Consider the following 13,713-nt stretch of genomic DNA (forward strand, 5'->3'; position numbering starts at 1 on the left):
CTTCTACGATTGTTTTAAGTTCTGGGGCATCACCAGTAGCTGTACCAGGTGTGTTGACAATGGCAGAGTCCCAACATATCTTTCACTGCTTTGTGTCTGTCTTCTGGTTGAGCTGTGTCTTTTAAAGGTATTAAAGCCATGTCTTTGGTGACATTACATTTGCCATCAGCACTCCTAATAAAAACAGCAAGCTGAGCCAACATGGCACATCAGTTTTTGTCATCCATCTACAAAGTGTAAGATTTAAAATTGGCCGTTCTATCTCCCAAAGTGCCTTTATGAAATAAAAAAACAAGTATCCCACAGGTATGGGTATTTTGCTAGCATATATGTCTGTGTACCACTCTGTCCCAGGTCCTCAGAAGAGACTAAAAGAAGGAATCTGACCATGTGGGACTGGAGTTAGGGAGGATCTGGAGCCTACTTTTTTTTTGAGATGTTTTAAGAAGCCATTTAAGGCCTTAAGAAATAGATTAGGGACTGTATCCACTCTATCATGGAAATCGATTGACAGGAGTGCATGAAGGTTTGGCTTTTCCACCCCTCAGCTCTGGGTGCAGGGCATGGAGCAGAGCTGATGTGTGGCAGTGTCCTTAATAATCCAGTAGGGACGCCTCACTGTCCTCAGGGCTGGTGGGATGGCTCAGTGGCTGAAGGTGACTGTTGCCAAGCCTATAACTTCAGTTGGGTTTCCGGGACCCATCACCGACTCCTGCAAGTTGTCTTCTGACTCCCACATGTGTGCTGTGGCCTGTGACCCACCCCTAAATAAGTAAACATGTAAATAATAAATGTAACAAAAACCTGACTTCTGAGTAATTGTACATACCTGTCGCTTGCAGTGATAAAGTATTTCTGATAATGGCTGCGTTTCACTCCCTAAGTTACCGTGGACACTGTGACATCTGATGGGGTCATGCCTAGCACCCTGGAAGCTGCACCTGCTGTGAAACAGGTAGCATGTGCACAGGTAGCAAGAGCATGCATACATGTGTTTTGAGTGATACTGTGATATGACACTGTTCATGTAAACATTTACACTCAAGGACTTTGCAACCAAGTAAAAAAAAAAGTTCCAAGGAAAGCTAATAATGTTCCAAGTGAGATTGTGGTTTTTGATACCCAAAGCTATCCTGGACCTTGCCTGGTCCTTAGGCCATGGGCTGGACACCCCTGCTTTAGAACTAGAGGGTCTGATGCTGTGGCCTGGACTGGAGCTGAGGGTCTGGAAGCTTCTTGTGAAGTTGCTGTTGCAAATCTCTGTTCAAAGGCTGAAGAGTCTGGAGTCTGATGTCCTTAGACAACAGTACCAGAGCAAATCCACTTGCTGGAGAAGCACAGAGGGATGAGGGCCTCAGCACACATCTCTGCCTTCCCCTCCCAGTCCCAGCCTACTGGTGGGACCACCTGTGTTCAGGACAGCCTTTCCCCAGACAAGTGTCTCTGTAAACACTCTCCCAGACACGGCCAGAACATTTACCAAATTTCTAGGCATCCCTCAATCCAGTCACATAGGCAGCCAACACTAATGACCTCACATTTTTTAATACTACCTTATTAATGTGTGTCTGGGTTTAAAACACTTCTTAGTGCTTACATGCCAATTTTCCCCGTTGTATTTCTAGGCCTTGTGAAATTTGGGGACCATTCTCTGCTTTGTACTTAGTGAAATAATTGTCTTTCCTTTTGCTTTTTTTTTTTTTTTGATTTTTCGATACAGGGTTTCTCTGTATTGCTTTGGAGGTTGTCCTGGAACTCTCTCTGTAGACCAGGCTGGCCTTGAACTCACAGAGTCTCCTGCCTCTGCTTCCCGAGTGCTGGGATTAAATGCATGCCACCAATGCCCAGCCTTTCTTTTGCTATTTTTTAAAAATTATATTTTAAATTTTATGTGCATTGGTGTTTTTCCTGCATGTGTAAAGGTATCAAATCCTCTGGAACTAGAGTTACAGACAGTTGTGAGTGTCTGTCTGCCTCTGTCTGTGGGGCAGTTACAGATGTGAAGATAGGAATAGGTACAACAGAGACAGCTGGAGGATGTCGGATTCCTGCCACTTCACCCTTTATTCCCTTGAGACTGCGTCTCTCACTCAACCTAGCTAGGCTGGCAGGCCAGCTTGCAAGCCCCAGCAGCCCCTTGGGTCTATCCCAGGGTTAGAGGTGGGTGTGGTTTTTTTTATGAGTGTTTTAAAGTTTCACCCAATGTATAAACAAACAGTTGGGCATCATAGATGTGATGTAGTGTGCAGCAGGCCTTATAGGTGTTCTGTAGCAGGTTTAATATACCATACACACTAGCAACTACCTCTACAATCTGGAAATAAATACTGGCTGTGCATCAGATATTGGTGAATAAGGGTAGAGCTAACCTGAGTTCTAGGCTGAGGTATTCAGTAACTTCCAGATGGGTTGTGTTGACGATTATCTGCTCCACTCACTTTCCTAATCAGCTTCCATCAGGTGGAACCCTACGTGAAAGGGTTTTCCATTCTCCATCGCTGGCGCTGAGCAGATTTGCGATTGATTGATCTGACCACTAGATGCCACTGTTGCTTCATGAGACCATTGCCAGAAGTCTCAGTGCTAGGGCTGTGTGGATGCTTCTCTTGGCCCTGTAGGTTACGGGATGGTTCCTTTGTTTCTCCTATGGCACGTGTCCATCTTGTTCATTTGCAAGCTTGATTATTGGGTGAGAAGCACAGGCACACAAAGTTCCCCACCAAAGACTACCCCATCTTGAAGAATGGTTTAAAATAACGTGTTCCTTTAAAATTCTGTCACCAGATGCCCCGCAAGGTGTCTGTCCCTAGCCGTACAAAAGGCAAAGATGAAGACTGAAGACCAGAAGCAGCCCTGCTTTGAGAATACTATGTAGGATAGGGTGTCACATTGGGGACAGGAGTAAAGGTGGCCCTACTGGGTGCTGAGCTAACAACGGAGATAGATGTCCTCTAGGTTTTCAAAGCCAGAAAAACTCTGGGAGGTCACTAGTTCAACCCTCAGTTTAGTGAAAGCAATTCTTTGGCAACCCCACTGGTGGAGGAGTGTGCCCGTGCGGGTGCCCTCTACAGGAATATCCCTACTCATGAGATGTTTCCCGTGGGGCAGTTTTGTTAGAGAGTGCAGTCTGTGTGTTGTTTTAATTTGCCTTCCTTCTATTGCCCCTCATCATGGTTTCCAGTTCCGAGCAACCCAATGCCTATGTATTGAACACTTTTAGGTCCAAGGCTATGTGCTAAGCCATCTAGGGACATTCCGGGAAGACAACTGGGGCTGTCAATATTTTCTTATTATATATTTCCTAGGAGGAAATGTGACATTGCGGAGAAGTCTAATTCATACCAATTGTAGGCACAATGGTGACACTCAATCTAGAAGATTCTATACAAGAAGACTGTATTGGGGTGTTATAAACACCAACAATGCTAATTCACTTGAGTTCAAGGTAATTTAAATTTCCTGGGCTGCCCCCTGCCATGACTCTTACCTGGCCCCCTCTCCCATCTGTGAAGTGTTTTCTTAGCTTATGTTTTTTTTTTTTAAACAGCAAGTTTCATCACAACATCACATGGTGACTAGTGAGTACTTTACAGTCATACATGTCACTGAGCAAGGAGCTATGGTGATTCGTCTACCTTTGTACAATTTCTGTCTTTAACGGAGTCTCCCAGGGTTGTGACATTCTCAGATTTGAGACTTCTGTCTACACCAACCTCATCTTAATTGCTGAAGCATGACCGCCCGTGCGTGTCTGTGCCACAGGAACTGTAGACGGGTCTGACTGATCTTTCTTTTTTTCAGAATCCAATTCAGTATCAAGAAATGGGAGTGAAGCTTAGCTTGGGTTTGGGATTCCACTCGTCAGCGGTGCCTCCGTCGGTGGCTTAGCTCCATATTCTCAGTAAGATGTGGTGCCCGTGGCTGCTCAAGGAATGTGCGGGATGATAGAGTGGGTGAAGGACTCAGAAAAGGTAGCATGAAGGGACACACATCTGCTGTGTGTGTGAAATCTGCTGTGTCTCTTTCTTTTTCCTCCCCCTCTCCCTCCTTTCCCTTTTCTCTCAATTCTCACATTCATTGTCTGTCTGTCTGTCTGTCTGTCTGTCTGTCTGTCTGTCTGTCTGTCTGTATCCGTGGCTGGCCTCAAAATTGTGGCAATCCTCCTGCTTCACCCCATTGAATGTAGGACTACAGTTGTGAGCCGCCATGCCTGACATTCAGTGCCTCGAGCTCAGTTACTGTCCGGAGGGAACATGGCCTTTGAGGCTTCTTCAGTAACCATCTCCAGGAGTTTCTGATTTAAAGGGGTGATCATAGGGTGGGCAGCCTGAGTCTTTTTGGCGGGGGCAGGAGTAAGTTTTTAAACACAAAGCCCATCTTTTCTTACAGAGGTGACCTGAATCCCACTTCAGGCTTGTTTAGTGCTTGCTAGAGTAACCATCATGACCACACTGGCTGCATCAACATGAATTCTTATCACTGAGAATAGCTACATCAGCCAGGCCAACTGGTTCTAAGTGTTGGGAACCCGTGGAAACAAATGAATAATTAATACCAAGATGAACCCTAGAGGAAGCAGGAGGACTTCAAAGGGAGAGGCAGGCATAAGAGGGGGTAATGGAAGGGTAAGATAAATAAATACATACAAGGAAAATACTAGGTTAAATATCAGCCATCATGTGATTTTGTGGTTTAACTCTGATGATGTTTACAGTAAGGAAGAAGTTTCTCCTCCCCCCTCTTAGGTTTGGTCCTTAGCTAGATATCAGATATTAGTCATAGATGTTATTTAATACTTCCAAATCAAATGGTTCAGTTACATCCTAGCTGGACCCCCAAGTTTAGCTAATGAAACTGTGACCCTATTTCCACAAACAAGAATACAGGCATTATAGGGAGAAAAGAATTAGAATTGCAAGACTGCATGTGCTAAAAACAGATAGAGAAGATCATTGTTTTGAAAAAAATGTTATTTCTCATAAAGGACTGGAGCCAGCTATATGAATCTTCACAACAAATCTACTGCCTTTCCTGCCTCTTTAAATCTTTGGTGATGCATTCGAGGCTACAGGTGTTTCAGGGTGATGGATGTCTAAATCAGTGGTTCTCAGCCTGTGGGTTGTGGTCCCTGGGAGCTGTTGAATGACCCTTTCACAAGGGTCACCCAAGACATCAGTCAACACAGATATTTACATTACGATTCGTAGCAACAAAAGTAATTTTACAGCTGGGGGTCACCGCAACGTGAGTATTAAAAGGGTCGCAGCGTTAGGAAGGTTGAGAAGCACTGGTCTAAACCATTGCAGCCACCACGTAAGTGACTCCAGTTTGCTTTCCTCCAGTCCTTTATTCCAGAGAATGCTTTCTCAGTGCTAACTCAAAGACATCCTTTTCCTGTTTAAAAGACCGTTTATGTTCTGCCTTCCTCATCGGCAGGACGAAGGCTCCCGTGTGGCACATGTGGTCACTGTGCTCTCTCAGTTCAGTTCCCTGCCTGTCTTCTAGCCGCATAGACCATTTTTCCCCTCTCCTTTCCCCACAGCTAGCTTGTGTCCACTGTTCTAGGACCTGTGCTGTGCCTTAGATTTCTTTACTCCTGCTCAAATCCTTCTGTGACACCCTGTCTGCTTCTCTGCATCGGGACAACCACTCCTTAGTCTTCAAAACTCTTCAGGAAGCTGTATGAACTAGGATTAAATATGCTTGCAAATAACAAAATACTTAACAGTGAACGACTTGTTTCTGTCCTGGAACTGGAGTAGGAAAAAGAGGGGGCTGTTTTAGGTTCACATGAGACACTTCTAGAATCTGTTCTTGAAACAATTATCATTTATCAGGGACTAGAGAATACCAACTTGATAGTTCTTAGGTTTTGGGGTTGTGATGGTATTGTTGCCCTAGTGTGTGCCTTCAACTTTAGGGAAGTAAACAGCTGTATATTCCTGTTTTAGTTTGCTTCACATTTTATCTTCAATATTATTATAGATTGATGGTTAGTTCATTAATTCATTTGATGACTACAGTCTCACTGTGACTACTATATAAAAAGAGCCCTCTGGCTTATTCATCAGGATTGCTAGAAGCATAGAACAACACAACTATTGACTTTTTGTAATCTCTCAAAATCTTGGGATGATTTACTGATAGTGTTTATTCTTATTTATTCATTTATTTAGTTATTGTTTAGGAATAATTGCTAAGTAGTTTTCCCAGTCACAGGGCTTGGTACTCAGGACACTGGGGGAAAAAGACATCTCTTGTTCTGAAGAAGCTGTAGCCTAGGGACAGTTCATGGAAGAGAAGTGGCTGAATGGAGTGTGCCCAATCTTTAGATTTGGTGTGCTTGAAATGTCGAGAGAGTCTAGAAGAGGGACAAGTTATTGACATTTGGAATCAAGGAAGAATCTCAAGAAAACAATGTCTGAAATGAGTGAAGACAGACTAGGAGGAGGCTAAAGTAAAGAGAATCTGGGGCAGCCTGATGGCAGTAGGACTTCCTAGAATTGTCATTAACCCTAGCCTCCATTACTCCAAGTAAATGAACAATTAAAGTAAATCCTACTGGCATGGGTAGGCAAACAGCATTTTATGACAAGTGCCCTACTTTCTATCCCCAGCATGTCAAGGTACTCCCCAAATTATAATGTGGTGTCCTCAATGTCAGCTGGAGCCCTACTTAGATTTTCCTCCAGAGACATCTTCTCCCTATGGCCTTCATTCCATCCCACCTCTCAAACCAAAATCAGCATTGCTCATTGGCTCTTCCAAAGTCAGTGACTATGAGGGAGGCTCAGGAGATGAAGGGCAGCCCAATAGTCAGGGGAGAGATGAGGAATGGGGTGGGAATCACTGCACATGTTAAAGGGTACCATGTGACACGTCTCAACGTCTCCTTCAGAAGAGCTCTGTCTTTGGAGGCACCGGGGAGGAGAAGGCCTTATCTATTAGTCAGGAAATTATGACGACAATCCAAGTGGATCTTGGTAAGGGCTATTGAAATGGTAATAGTAGTTGTCCACTTGACTAGACTAAGGGCTATCCAGATAGATGGCAGAATATGGCTCTTGAGAATGCATTTGGACATGAAAACATCAGTATCAGGCTCTCAGACTTGAAATTTGGACTGAATTATGCCACAGGCTTTTTTTGAATATAGAGCTTACAGATGGTAGAGCATGGGACACGGACTCTGCAATCTCACGAGCCTATTTCCTTGCCCCCTTCTCTGTGGTGAACTCTGACTAATATGGCTATAGTGGGGAAGGGACAGACTGAAGAGTGTTATTTATTTCACAACTTTATTTCCTTCTGATTACAAAATAAATATGCATTCACACAAAATTTGAAAAATACCAGAAAAAAAAACAGGACTGGGGAAATGGTTTTGTGGAGAAAATGCTTGTCGCACAGGCATGAGGATCTGAGTTACTGTCCTCAGAAACCATGAGAAATGAGAGATGTGCTGGTGTGTGTCTGTAACCTCAGCCCGGGGTAGGGTGGGGGTGGGGGGTGGAGGGGTGGGCGGAGACAGGTTGGACCCCACTCCCCAGGCAGTTTAACCAATCACCGAGTTCTAGGTTGGGTGAGAGATGTTGCTTCAAAGACTAAGGTGAAGAATGATTGAGTAGGTCCCATGACATTAACCTCTGGTGCCCATGTACACACTTGGGTACACATACCTGCTCCCACCCACCAACACACACAGATACATGCACTCACAAAGTTCTAAAAAACATTCCAGATATTTTAACATTTAGAGATAAGGTCTGCTATATTGCACAATAGTTCCCAATGTGTTTTTTATGCCAAGCAATATATTGCATGACTATATTAAATAACCAGGATCCAGCTTTATGTACAGCTTCCTGGTACTATTGTTTATGTCAGCATATGTGTGTAGCATGAAACAAACCATTTTTTTTTTGGTTTTACGAGACAGGGTTTCTCTGTATTGTTTTGGAGGCTGTCTGTCCAGCCTGGCCTTGAACTCACAGAGATCTGCCTGCCTCTGCCTCCCGAGTGCTGGGATTAAAGGCATGCACCACCACTGCCCGGCTGAAACAAACCATTTTGATCATGATAAGTATACATTTCCATGGCAATAAGTACACCCATGCTTTCTTGCTACTTAAAAACTTTTAATTTTTAGCATATACATTTTGCCTGCACGTATGTGTGTGCCCCAGATTCCCTGGAACTGGAATTAGAGACAATTGTAATTGCCATTTAGATGCTGGGAATTGAACCCAGGTCCTCTGGAAGACCAGGCAGTGTTCTTAACCAATGAGCCATCTCTCCCGGCCAGAATCTCTTGATACTTTTTGAACTATTTCTACCTGTGGGCATTGGTCCTCTTTTAATTCAAGAAGATTCTCTTCTAGTATATCATGATTATTTCTCTGACTCTACTTGTATGTGTAAAAGTGGGCATTAACGTCTTATCACATCTTGAGTTTGTATCCTCAGGAACATGCAGAAAATGAGTTCTTGTGATTTTTCTCTTCTTACCCTTCATGGCTGCGTTGGAATGTAAGGGTCTTCTTTGCTAAGCTAGAAGCTTTATTTTGGAGAGAAGGCACCAAATTCTCTGAAGGCAGCCAAAGATTGTCTGCAGGGTTTCCGTTAATCTGCTTGAAGAACCAGAAACCCAGGTGGCACGAGTGAATGTCCACAAGCAAGCATCTCCCCGTATTCCCAGATCACTTGGGGAGAAGGAAATTCCCCATCTCAACAAGAGTTCTTCCTATGTTTGAAGGCATGTGCTTTCCGGCATCTGGAATTCAATGGACTGTTCCCTGTCTTAGAGCCAGGAGCCTGGGAAGGGGGTGGGGACATCAGATGTGATGCAATGTTTCACAATGGCACTGAAGAGAACTTGTCATCACTCAGGGAACAGGCAGCAGCTCAGCGGGGTGTGATGATGGAGGCGGGATGGGAAGCATGTGAGGGTGTGAGTGTGGTCCAGCGCTGGAGAGTTTATGAGGCTGTCTCAGTACAGAGCTGAAATACTGTGGGCATGTGTTTACTGTCTAGGTGGGAAAATTTCTTCCTGGGAGTCTGATGGACCAACTCCCTCCTCTTCTCTCCCCTCCCCCCTCCTCTTCCCGCCTGTGCCCTTCCCCTCCGTTTTCTTCCCTCATCTTCCTGAGTATCACTACATAGCGAGGGCTGGCTTCAAACCTGTGTCATCTCTGCCTCAGCCCCTGAGTGAGGAGAGCAGGGACACACTGCTACACCTACCTACCTCTAATTTTCATTGAACTATTTTGTTTGATCTTCTAGTTTTCATCATGTTAGTATGCTGCTAGAAAAATTAACAAAATGCTAGTCGTATACATTGACTGACTGCATCACTGATAATAAAAACAAGCATTAAGAATAATGTGTTTCGTTGGGAGGTGGTGGCACACGCCTTTAATCCCAGCACTCGGGAGTCAGAGGCAGGCGGATCACTGTGAGTTTGAGACCACCCTGGTCTACAAGTTTCAGGACAGGCTCCAAAGCCACAGAGAAGCTGTGTCTCAAAAATCAACAACAACAACAACAAAAAGAATCATGTGTAACAGAGACAGCTGATCCAAGCTTGTGGGAGCTCATGGATGTTGGACCAACAGTCAGGGAGCCTGCATGGGACTGACATAGGCCCTCTGCTTGGTTGCTTAGTAACACTTCTAACAGTGAGAGCAGGACCTCTCCCTGGCGCTTAGCTGGTGGCCCTGCCTTGATGTATGGGGAGGAACTTGGTCCTGCCTCAACTTGATGTGCCACGCTGTGTGCAAGCCTATGGGAGTCCTGTCCCTTTCTGAATGGAGATGGGGGAGGAGTGGATGGGGAGGAGGGTAGATGAGAAAGAGGAGAGGACAGGAGGATAGGAGGGAGGGGAAACTGGTTGGCATGTAAAATAAATGACAAGAATGTTATTTAAATAAAAAAGAAGACCATTGCTATATAGTTTATTACAGCAATGTGTACAGCAGAGGGAGCGTGGAGATGATATAGGGAAGAAGGTATTTTGAAGTAAGAATTCCATGATGAGCGTGCACCAGGCATTGTGGGGGCCTTGCATTTCTCCTCTCCTCTTTGTCAGGTCAGTCTTCAGGGTCTGAATGAGCTCTTTTCTTAAACAGTCCTCCCAGGGCACCCAGGTCTCCTCCATTGTCATGGCCACAGAATGACTGATGCCGGAGGATGACTGGATGTAGGCAGATTCACACCTCGGCAAGGAGAGCAATCCTTACTTTTGTGCTCTGTTACATGGCAGAAGACCCATGGGTCCTTTATAATTTAAATTAGAGTAAAACAAAATGATGTTTCTGCTGTTGTTAATATTGCAAGTAAACTCATTTATTGGGCAGTGGGCAGATGGTGAAGTCTAAGGTGGAATCCCACCTCTACTGGCCAACTAGAGACATGTACCATGAATGTTCAGCATATGTACCTCCAGATCTTTTTTATGTACATGGGAAGACGGAGGTAGAGATTTTTCTAAATAAAACTAAGCTTAGTCTGTGACTCCAAATCCTTTCTCAACTACTCCATGAACCACAGCCATGTTTTGTGTGAACAATTAGGGATCCAAACCATTGTTATTTAACCAGTCACCCCATGGTGGATTTTATTTCCGTCTTTCCCCACTACTACAAATAACACTGCATGAAATGTCCCTGTATATACAACCTGTGTCCCTTTCCTTCAGTTACATTTACAATCACGCCTTAAAATTATGAAGTGTTTTTTCCAACTACCATAAATAATACATGGATAAACATCCTTGTACACATATCTTTATACCTTTTCCAGCTATTTTATTCATATAATATCTTAGAAATAGCCACATGGGTTATATGTTGGTTAAGGAGAATGTACTTTGTAAACATTTTGGATACAAATTGCCAAATTAGCCTTTAGAAAGGTTGTGTAAATTTACACAGCTATTACCATTGTAATGTGGATTTCCTTTTTGCTCTCTTGGTAGTCTGGGCTTTGTATTTGTGAGCATTCTGTATAACCTGCTGAATCCATTCTGTTGACTCGTATCCAGCCACAGGCACAAACTTCCACAAGGTCCATATGTTATACCTGAACAGTCAATTTAGGAATGACCTTCCTCTGTATGTGTGTGGCTGCCTGTAACACTGGCATAGTTTTTGTCAGCTTGACACAAATATACCTGGGAACAGGGTATCTCAATTGAGGAATCGCCTCCATCAGATTGGGCTGTAGCCATGCCTGTGGCTTAGTTGCTAATTTCTTAGTTGCTAATTGATGTAGGAGAACTCAGCCCACTTCATCCCTGGGTTGGTGGTCCTGGGCTGTATATAAAAAGGTACCAAATGTATTCACTCATATATAGATTTTAGACATGGAGCAGGGGAATGCCAGCCTAGAATCCTACCACCAGAGAGTCTTGGAAACAGGGGACCCTAAGAGAGTAATGCATGGTCCCCTGGAGAAGGGGAATGGGATAGGATCTCCTGAACAGATTGGGGGGATGGGGAGAGGAGCTGGGAGAAAGAGAAGGGGAAAAGAGGAGGGGAGAGGGGGACATGGGGGAGCAGGAAGGTTGAGTCAGGGAAGAATAGAGGAGAGCAGGATGAGAGATACCATACTAGAGAGAGTCATTCTAGGTTTGAGGAGAGATCTGGCACTAGTGAGATTTCCAGAGATCTACAAGGATGACACCAACTGGCAATCTAAGCAATAGTGGACAGACTACTTAAATGCCCTTCCCGAATAATGAGATTGATGACTACCTTAGATACCATCCTAGAGCCTTCATCCAGTGGCTGATAGAAGCAAAGGCAGACACCCACAGTTAAACACTGAACTGAACACCAGAACCCAGTTGCAGAGAGACAGGAGTGATGAGCAAAGGGGTCAAGACTGGGCTGGTGAAACCCACAGAAACAGCTGACCTGAACAAGGGGAAGCTCATGGACCCCTTGAGAGGTCAGCATGGGACTGATCCAGACCCCCTAAATTTGGGTGTCAGTGAGGAGGCCTCAGCAATCTATGGGGCCTCGGATAGTAGATCAGTATTTATCCCTGGCATCCGAATGGACTTTGGGAGCCCATTCCACATGGAGAGATGCTCTCTCAGCCTGGACACATGAGGGAGGGCCTAGGTCCTGCTCTGGATGAAATGACAGACTCTGGAGATTCCCCTTGAAGGGCCTCACCCTCCCTGGGGAGCAGAGTGGGAATTGGGTTGGGGGTTGGGGGGCTGGTGGGGGGTAGGGAAGGAGGGGAGAGAGAGGGAGCTGGGCTTGACATGTGAAGCAAGCTTGTTTCTAATTTAAATAAAAAACTAACAAACAACATAAAAAGGCACCAAGCAAGCTAGGCAGAGAAGTCTGAAGCTCTAGTGAGCAGTATTCCTCTGTGTTCTCTGCTCTAGTGCCTATCCTGACCTCCCTCAGTGATGGACCTCTAGGTCAAGTAAATGCTTTCCTCCCCGTGTTGGCTTGGGTCAGTGTTTTATTTACAGTGACAGAAGCTAAGCCAGGACAAAGAGCTTGGAATCTTCCTTTAATGCCACTCAATTAAAAGGAACTAAGATGCACAGTGAGGTCTGGCAAACTGATTTAATTACTTTGTACCAAAAGACCATGGTAGGGCGGGGGTGGGTGTGGGGATGAGGGTGGGGGACCACACCCAAGCCAAATTAGCTTCTTCGTGAAGAAGACTTGCAATGTGTGGTCTTAGGACGTCATCAGGTTGTTCTAGGAATGTGTATTGTGCACTAGTGGGGTAAAGAAGTCGGTGTCACTTAGAGCCACACCAAAGGCCCTTTGAAAGTATTCAGGGCAGGAGATGGATTGACGAGTCCTTCCAAATATGGCTTTTGGTCCAGCAAATTCTGTTTAGATACTCAGTACTAGAAATATGTAGACAGACTGGAGAGAGTTCAGAGAACAGCTATAAAAATGATGAAGAGAACAGAGGGCCTGATTTACGAGGAGAGATTAAAGTAACTGAAAACCCAGAGCCAGGACCCGGAAATGACTTCAGGGAACACGAGAACAGACAGCAAATATTTGAAAGGTGTAAACCACCAAAAAATGAGCAATGGCAGTGAAATGAAAGGGGGAGTTGGACTTAAGGGTTTGCTCAGGAGTGTCCAGGTTCCAGGCTGGAAAATAAGAAAATAGTCTCACAGGTTAAGTCATGCCAAGACGCCAAAGCACTTCCACATTGGTGACCCTATAGACAGACCGTCCAGGCTTGCAAAGGTAAAGGAATATGGCTCATTTCTTCTTCATTTCCTGGCTTTAAAGCCTCATCAAGTTGGAGACTGAAATCATGTAGGAACATGTGCTTTCTCAATCCCGTCCCCCACTCTGTGTCCCAGTGATGTGGACTGCACACCACTGCCATTGTTCTGACAGACAATGGGGGTGTTCCCCCGAGTCCGCCAGCGTCTGTTAAACAAATGAAAGAGGGCAGAGGAAAGAAACGGTTAGGCAGGGAGCACATCTGCTCCAAGTCAGGGGCACCCCTCTCCGTGAAAAAGCATCCTTTAACCCCAAAGCTTGGGAGCTTCATTTCCTCAAAATGTCATTAAGGTAGCAGGTCCCAGGAGGGATGGAAAGCCCCCGTGTGGGGCTGTGGTCCTGATTTTGATATGACTAGGAAATAAATTTGTTTGGAACTGATTTGGCATCTTATGGTGAATGACAAAATGCTGTCATTCTGAAAATGTGTTTTATGTCC

The sequence above is a fragment of the Mesocricetus auratus genome, unplaced genomic scaffold (assembly GCF_017639785.1).
Source record: "Mesocricetus auratus isolate SY011 unplaced genomic scaffold, BCM_Maur_2.0 Super-Scaffold_100011, whole genome shotgun sequence".
NCBI lineage: Eukaryota > Metazoa > Chordata > Mammalia > Rodentia > Cricetidae > Mesocricetus > Mesocricetus auratus.